We start from the raw sequence: 8,828 nt of genomic DNA on the forward strand, positions 1-8,828 counted from the left end.
GACTACATTTATTTCAGAAGCATTTTGGCTGTAGAGCAGTGTTATCAGATCATATACTGTTTTATCCTACATGGGTGTTCAGCAGAGTTTGAAGTAAGGTAAGAACAGTAGGACAATGGAACAGATGCCTAGGGAGGTTGTGGAAGCTCTTTCACTGGAGGTTTTCAAAAGGAGGCTGGACAGCCATTGGTCTTGGATGGCTTAGACACAACAAATCCTGCATCTTGGCAGGGGTTAGACTAGATGACCCTTGCGGTCCCTTCTAACCTGATGGTTCTTTGATTATCAGACCCTAGAAGGGGACCCAGCTCATGCTTTGCCAGTGAGTGACACAAGTATGTGTGACAGCACTGAGATGTAGGGTGTCAAGATTCCTGAGTTCTATGCCTAGCTCTGGAAGCAGAGCGCTCTGGTGATTAGAACAGTAATTACAGGCACCATTGCCAAGCTCACGGCTCTGGCACGCTCACTCTGAGAGACCTTGTGGCTGAGACTCGGCTCTGTCATGTGGGAAACTTGGGTTCCAGCTTTGCCTGAAGTGACCTAGAACCTGGTTTGTAGATGGGGAGGGGGTGATGCTCGCTTCCTCCTGGGATAGGATGCTGAGCCTTTGTCAGTATTAAGGATTGTCTGCTCCAGCAAAATACTCAGATTGTGCAGTAGAGGAGGGGAGATTAGACTCCAAGGCTGCCTGTTTCCTTACAAAGTACCTCTTCCCTTGTGCCAAAGGCACTTAGCAGGTCTGTGGAGAGCAAGAGAAGGGAGAGGTGCATGTGCCCTTAGCTCTAATGGCTGGTATTTGGCCCTGGGACCAGGAGGCATGAAAGGGGACTAGCAGGCTTAGTGCTGATTCAGAGGAGCTAGCTCCCTAGCTCCCAGGAAAACCTTAAAACAAACAAAAGGATTTAAAATAAATGTAAAACCGTCATCCCATGAAAGCCGCACCCTAGGGTTAGTCAAATGGCAGAAGGCGGCTAAGGGCTTTGGGGCTCTCTGAGAGCTTGTGCTGGAGCCGCTCATTTCATTAGCTTTCCACTTGCTGTAGCTGATCTTGTTCCCTGCTGACGGATGTTCAGTTCTTCTTCTGTTTAGGTGAATTGTGTGTTAGACATTCCTGGCACCCAGTATTGCTGCCTCCTCCGGGCTGGCCTGGCAGTGGCAGCGGCAGCGGAGTGGAAGGGATTCTTGTTCCTTACAACAAAGTCAAGCAAAGGAAGAGATCGGTGTGACACCAGATCGGGTGCAGTGTGATTGGAACCCTGTCACAATCTACCTTATCCCCATCTCATTTAACATTGGTCACAGATCCTGAGCCCTGGGGAATTCCAGATATTGCTCTGTAGAGAATAATTTCCTTCTAGGTGCCTGATGGGCACATCCTTTGGAGCACAGCTTTCCTGTGCAATGGACTTTGCAGCTGGATCTGAGATGTTTACATATTGCGCATTAGAAATGTAGCTGAAAACATTAAAACTCTTTCAATTAAGAGTCTTTTCCCCACATGTGATCTGGCTGGCTTGGATTTCTGACCATAGTTTGCTCCTAACTAGCTTTTGGAAGTGATCCTACAAGAATTTATTGGGACTGTCTGGAGCCTAACATGAAACTTTTGCCCTTGCTATGTTAGCGCTGTGATTTTTTTTTTTTTTAGGGGTGTTCACTTGAAATTAGGTGGAAAGAGCAGTTAATAAATTAGAACTAGAAATAAAAAGGGGAAAAGCCCAAATGTCATAAATATTTTCAGTTGAAACTCAGTCAAAAGCAGTTTCAACAGTGGATTTACTGCACGGCATTGATTTCATTTGACAGGATAATGTGCCAAAGAATAATGCACGTTGAGAAAGAGCTTCAAGACCTCTCTATTTTAAGTGCATTTTGTTTCAGTTTCAGATTGAGTGTACAAGTAGAAATTGAAGCTAAATCCCAGCCATAGATTAAATATGAACCACAGAAGGCATGGTCGATCCACGGAGATTCAAGCTTTATGAGCTGAGATTTATAAACTGCCCCTAGTCTAGCAAACAAACTTTTAAACAGACTATTAGAGACTGACGGCCATTCAATTAGTGCCTCTAAAAGCCATTTTTAAGTGGAAGCATTTGCTTTTCTGTGCAGTAATTTCTTAGATGCTCCAGTTTTCTGGTACAGGCTGATTTAAGCAATAGGTTACATACCACAGTAAATAGTTCTGAAATTTCACATTTGAGTTCTTTCAGAACTCTTGGGTGAATGTCATCTGGTCCTGGTGACTTATTACTGTTTAATTTATCAATTTGTTCCAAAAATCGTCTGACACCTCAGCCTGGGACAGTTCCTTAGGTTTGTCCCTGAAAAAGAATGGGTCAGGTTTGGGAATCTCTCTCATATCCTATGCAGTGAAGACTGATGCACGAGAATAGTTCATTTAGCTTCTCCACTATGGCTTTGTCTTCCTTGAGTACTCTTTTAGCACACTGATCGTCCAGTGGCCCCACCAATTGTTTGGCAGGCTTCTGCCTTCTGATGTATTTAAAATTTTTTTTTTGCTTTAAGTTTTTGGTGTCTTTTGCTAGTGGATCTTCAAATTCTTTTTGACCTGTCTAATTATACTTCACTTGCCAGAGTTTGTTCTTTTCTATTTTCCTCAGTAGGATTTGACTTCCAATTTTTAAATGATGTCTTTTTGCCTCTTTTACTCTGTTTAGCTATGGTGGGGTTTTTTAGGTCCACTTATGTATTTTATTAGTTATTATTATGAATTATTATTATTATTATTTATTTTATTATTTGGGGTATACATGTAGGTTGAGCCTCTATTACGGTATTTTTTAAAAATTTCCATGCAGCTTGCAGGCATTTCACTCTTGTGATTATTCCATTTAATTTCCATTTAACTAGCCTTCTCATTTTTGTTTAGTTCCCCATTTTGAAGTAAAATGCTACTGTGGTGGGTCTCTTTGGAACTTTCCCCCTAAAATGATACATTTGATTACGTTATGGTCGCTATTGCCAAGCAGTTCAGCTATAGTCACCTCTTGGACCAGGGCCTGTGCTCCACTTGGGACTGAAACAGGAATTGGATCTCCCCTCGTGGGTTCCAGGACTCCAACTAACAGTCATTAATGGTGTCTAGAAATTTTCTCTTCATCCCATCCTGAGGTGACATGTTCCCAATCTATATGGGCGTAGTTGAAATCCCCCATTATTATTGGGTTTTCTGTTTTGGCAGCCTCTCTAATCTCCCTGAGCACTTCACAATCACTGTTACCATCCTGGTCAGGTGGTTGGTAGTGGATTCCTATTGCTATATTCTTTTTATTCAAGCATGGAATTTATATCCATACAGATTCTATGATACAGTTTAATTCTCTTCGGATTTTTACTATATTTGATTCTATGCTTTCTTTCCCATATAGTGCAACTCCTCCATCAGTGTGACCTACTCTGTCATTCCTGTATATTCTATATCCTGGTATTACCCTGTCCCATTGCTTGTCATCATTCCATCAAGTTTCTGTGACGCCTGTTATATCAATATCCTCTTTAATACCAGACACTCAGGCTTACCCATCTTAGTATTTAGACTTTTTGCATTTGTATACAAGCACTTAAAAATGGTCAATATTTAGTTGTCTGCCTTCATGTAATGAAACTGAATGGGGCACTTTTTTGTTTGATTGTTTCTCTTCAGTTCCTATTTTATTATATCAACTTCTATCCTCTCCTCTCATCTAGGATATAGAGTATCCTCTTTAGTAAATCCTCCCTTAAGGGACATATCTGTCTAAACTGTGCAGTCCTCCACATCTGTCGGCCTTCTGCCAGGCCTTAGTTTAAAAACTTCTCTACGATCTTTTAAATTTTACTTGCTAGCGGTCTGGTTCCGTTTTGGTTTAGGTGAAATCCATCCTTCCTGTATAGTCTCCTCCTTTCTCAAAAGGTTCCCTAGTTCCTAATAAACCTAAATCTCTCCTCCCTACTCCATGATCTCATCCACACATGGAGACCCTGCAGTTCTGCCTGTCTAACTGCCCCTGTGCATGGAACTGGAAGCATTTCAGCCAATGCTACCATGGAGGCCCTGGACTTGAATCTCCTTACCATCATTCACTCTAGTTCAGATCAGCAAGTGACCCGTGCCCCATGCTACAGAGGAAGAGAAACAGATCTAAGTCCAACTCTGTCACAAGGTCAATGGCAGGATTAGGGCCCCACAGGTAATGGAGCCGTGAGCAGTAATTAGACTGGGGGAATCCAGTCAGACAGACTTGCCTGCGTTCTTACATTTTCTAGAATTCCAGATGAGCAGGAGTGGTGAGCCCAGTAGCTGTGGGATATCTGTATATTGGTGAAGTGCTTTATACCACTTCTCCCCCAGTCTCATAGAAAAATCCTTTCAGATTTACTTGACTCGGATGCTGCCTTCTGCTCTGCAATCAATCAGTGAAACTTTAGAGGTGAAGAAGTTCTATCCCTGGGATAGGGTGAATCCCTTTTGGAACCGCTCCTGGTTCCCCATGGCAATCAGAAATGTATATCCTTGTAAACAAACAACATTTGAGTGGCTCTGCATCCCTTCTTCAGCCATCTGCTCTCTCCAGATGGACATATTATCCCTAGGAAAAGGACTTTTCCAGGTCTATGTGTTATGAGACCTCCATCCCGTCATGGTCTAGCTGGAGCTCGCTTCCAGCCTTTTCCTACAGTCAGACACACATTGTTTCTCCTTCTCTACCCCGACTCTTAGGGCCCGACCACACCTGATCTCAAGTAAATGGGCAGCTAACCTCCTTTCCATGACTACTGTGGTGTGTTTCTCCACCATGTTAGCTCAGCCCACACAGCATAACATGGCTGATGGAAAGCAATATGCCTGAAGCTGTGCTAGCTGGCCATTCTGGAGCCTATGGGGGTGCTTAGATAATAAGGGAGGTGGGCCCAGACCTGAACACCAGACCGGGAGCCACAAAGGTGGCAGAGGTTTAGATCCAGCTCTGCCACATAGGCCCCTCTCTGGTAATATTTCACATTCCAAAGAGCTTCATGTCAGCGAGCCACCTGGCCCCAAGGCAAGGCGGGCAGATGTTGTTCGCTCCATTTTGCACAGGGCGAAACAGTCCTTGTGTGGCAAGACACTTCTTTTCTCTCGCCAGCCTTAGCATTTCTCCCCTCTGGCAATGGTGGTCCTGGGGTAATCAGTCCCACTCAGGCAGGGTTTGCCTTCCCCCTTCGGTGCTCCCTTGGTTGTGTCTTCAGGATAGGCCTGAGGGTAAGCCTAAGGGATGCTCCTTCCGCACTCAAAAAGGGGAAATAGTCCCATAGACCCAAACCAAAGGGTGATACCTTTCCCTGCCTCCTCGCTGGAAGGGGTGTCATCCTGTTCTTTGTTCTGGGGTGTCAGTCCTTCCCCTAGCCAGCACTCGGGCATGTCTGCTTCTCCAGGAGGAGAAGCTACTTCCCTGCTGTTACTAGCCTTTTAACAGCTGGTGTTTCTCTCTCTCCTCCCTTTCTCTCACTGGAGGCGGGGTTTTAAAAGGTCTCAGGCAGCCCTTAATTGGATTCAGCTGTCTCCAATTAACCTGGGTAACCCTTTCTCAGTTTGTAGGAAAAACGGCCTGTAACATTCTAGAGCTAACATATCTGCCTTCCACTACCCTTTTGCACCCACGGCCCGCCGGGGATATCAGCTAGTGGCTCCTGCATGGAGCTGTGAGCACGGGCGTGTGCTTGGCGCAGTTCACCTTCGTCCCTGAAGCCTGTCCCTTTTGTGGCGTGAGGGAGACCCTGGCGCACACGTACCTTCAGTGTGCCAGGCTGCAGCCCCTCCTCCGGAACCTCTTATTGAGGTTCTGGGTGCATTTTCCCCCGCACTTATTTATTTATGTGCACCCGATTCGAGGTCCCACAAAGTCGCCGGACCACCTTGTCAACCTCCTCCTAGCTATGGCCACGGTGGCCATTTATAACACCAGGGAGAGGAGGTTGGCTGAGGGGGGTGTGGGCTGCTTCTGTGGGGCCTGTTTTCGTTCTTTCATCCGCTCACATATCCGGGCAGAGTTCCTCTGGGGGCATCCACTGGCTCCTTGGATGCTTTTGAGGAGCAGTGGGCGGTATCCGGGATTCTCTGCTCAGTGTCCCCTTCCAGTTTCTTCGTCCTGTACTTGGAGTGGTTCACTCCCATCCCAGACACCTTCCCCTTTTGTGGCATGGGGGATACCCTGGTGCACGTATATCTGGAGTGCGCCAGGTTGCAGCCCCTTTTCCGACTCCTCCTAGATATATTATTACGTTTTTGGCTGCACTTTTCCCCTCACCTTCTCATCTACGCACTCCCTATCCATGGCCCCACAAAGTCGCAGGACCTCCTTGTCCATATCCTCCTAGCGCTCGCCAAAATGGCCATCTACAAAACCAGGGAGAGGAGGTTGGCCAATGGGGTTTCCTGTGGCTCTGGGGCCTATTTCCACTCCTCAGTCCGTTCACGCATCCAGGCAGAGTTCCTCTGGGCGGCGTCCGCTGGCTCCCTTGACACCTTCAAAGAGCAGCGGGCGCTGGCCGGGGTTCTCTGCTCGGTGTCCCCGTCAGGCTCCCTTCGTTTAGTCCTGTGACCTCACTTCTGTTCCTGTTATATCTTTAGTTGTCCCCCGCAATCACTTGGAATCCCAGACCTGTGGATCCTCCCCTTAGGCTGGGGGGAGGTCCTATAGCAGGTGGATCCCAACAGGACTATGCTTTTGCACCCACAACCCGCCAGGGATATCGGTTGGTGGCTTGTTCACGGAGCCGTGAGCACGGGAGTTCTTGGCGCGGTTCACCTCTGTCCCTGAAGTCTGTCCCTTTTGTGGCTTGAGGGAGACCCTGGAGCACACGTACCTTCAGTGCGCCAGGCTGAAGCCCCTCTTCTGGCTCCTCCAGAACCTCCGATTGAGGTTCTGGCTGCACTTTTCCCCACACTTGTTTGTTTATGCATACCCAATCCAAGGCCCCACGAAGTCGCGGGACCACCTCGTCAACCTCCTCCTGGCCTTGGCTACGGTGGCCATTCGTAACACCAGGGAGAGGAGGTTGGCGGGGGGGCCCTGTGACTGTGGGGCTGACTTTTGTTCTTTTATCCACTCATGTGTCCGGGCAGAGTTCCTCTGGGCAGCGTCCACCGGCTCTCTTGATGCCTTTGAGGAGCAATGGGCGCTGTCCAGGGTTCTCTGCACGGTGTCCCCTTCTGGTTCCCTAGTTTTGGCCCTTTGACCCCTACGCCTGTTCCCGTTATTGCCTTTGTTGTTCCTCGAACTGGGTTCAGTAGCTCCTCCCTAGGCTGGGAGGGGCTTTTAGTAGTGGGTGAGCTAGCGCCCACCCACATCCTGGCGCTCAAAATGACTACCCTTTTGCACCCATGACCCTCTGGGGATATCGGTTGGCAGCTCCTTCACGGGGCCATGAGCACAGTCATGTTCTTGGTGCGGTTTGCCCCCGTCCTGGACTCCTGCCCCTTTTGCGGCATGAGAGAGACCCTGGCGCACATGTATCTGGAGTGCGCTAGGTTGCAGCCCCTGTTCCGGCTCCTCTTAGATATCCTATTGTGTTTTTTGGCTGCACTTTTCCTCTCACCTCCTTATCTACGCACTCCCTATCCGTGGCCCCACAAAGTCGCAGGACCTCCTTGTCAACCTCCTACTAGCGATGGCCAAAATGGGCATCTACAAGACCAGAGAGAGAAGATTGGCTGAGGGGGTTCTTTGTGACTGTGGGGCCTATTTCTGGTCCTCCCTCTATTCATGCATCTTGGTGGAGTTCCTCTGGGTGGTGTCTGCTTGCTTCCTTGACATCTTCAAGGAGCAGTGGGTGCTTTCTGCTCGGTGTCCCATTTAGGTTCTCTCATTTTGACCCTTTGACCTTCACACCCGCCCTTGTTTTCTTTTTTGTTGTCCCCCATAATCAGTTGAGTTCCTGGACAAAATGCATCCTCCCCAAAGGCTGGGGGAGGGTCCCATAGCTGTGGGTGGGCTTACCCCCACCCACTTCCCCTGGAATTTTCAATAGAACTACCCTATTGACTTTATCACACCAGAAAAGGAAATGACTTGTCCAAGTCATGCAGCAGAATCGGTGGTTCTCAAAGATCTCCTGGCTTGTGTTTTAACCACTAGACCACAATTTCTCTCCAACACCTAATGAAATCAGTGTCTAACATAGCACAAAGCATTTGCAGCTCAGGAAATGCTTTGTGCTTGTTAGACATCCCCTTGTCCATCCCAAGCTCATACCCTTGTCCATCGAAGAAAAGCTCTTCCCTGTGTGTGAAAATCATATTCCAACTGCAATATTTCACTGGTAAGCCAGTCAGTTACACAGGATGGAGTCCAGGAATAAGGATGCCTTGTGTACTATCTCCCATTATGTTGGCACTGTTCACCAGCATTTTATAACGTGTAATATGAACAACTCTAGTTATATAGCAAATAAGTATGATCTGGGTTTGGTAGAGACTGAATGGTTCCTACTTCTAAACTTTCTACAAGTGGCTGAGAAATGTACAGCCCACCACAGGGGTCCAGCCCTTGTTTTGTCTAGGAAAATGTAGTGTTTAATTTTCCTGGAAATGGCTGTCATTCCAGAGAGCTGCCCAGCCATTCCTCAGAGAGTAGCATGCAAAGCACTTGCTTCCACTGTGCACTTTCCTAGTGACAATGAAATGGCAGTGGGCCAGATCTTGCAATGAAACAACACTGATTGACACCAGCTGGGGATCCAGCCCAGTGACTCCAATGGCATGTGCTGATTTATGGCAGTTGGGGATCTTGGCCCGTTGACTCTGATGGAGCTCTGGCTGATTTACACCATCTGGGGTTCTG

Source organism: Terrapene carolina, unplaced genomic scaffold (assembly GCF_002925995.2).
Source record: "Terrapene carolina triunguis isolate 2854851 unplaced genomic scaffold, T_m_triunguis-2.0 Scaffold147, whole genome shotgun sequence".
In the NCBI taxonomy this organism is placed as follows: Eukaryota; Metazoa; Chordata; order Testudines; family Emydidae; genus Terrapene; species Terrapene triunguis.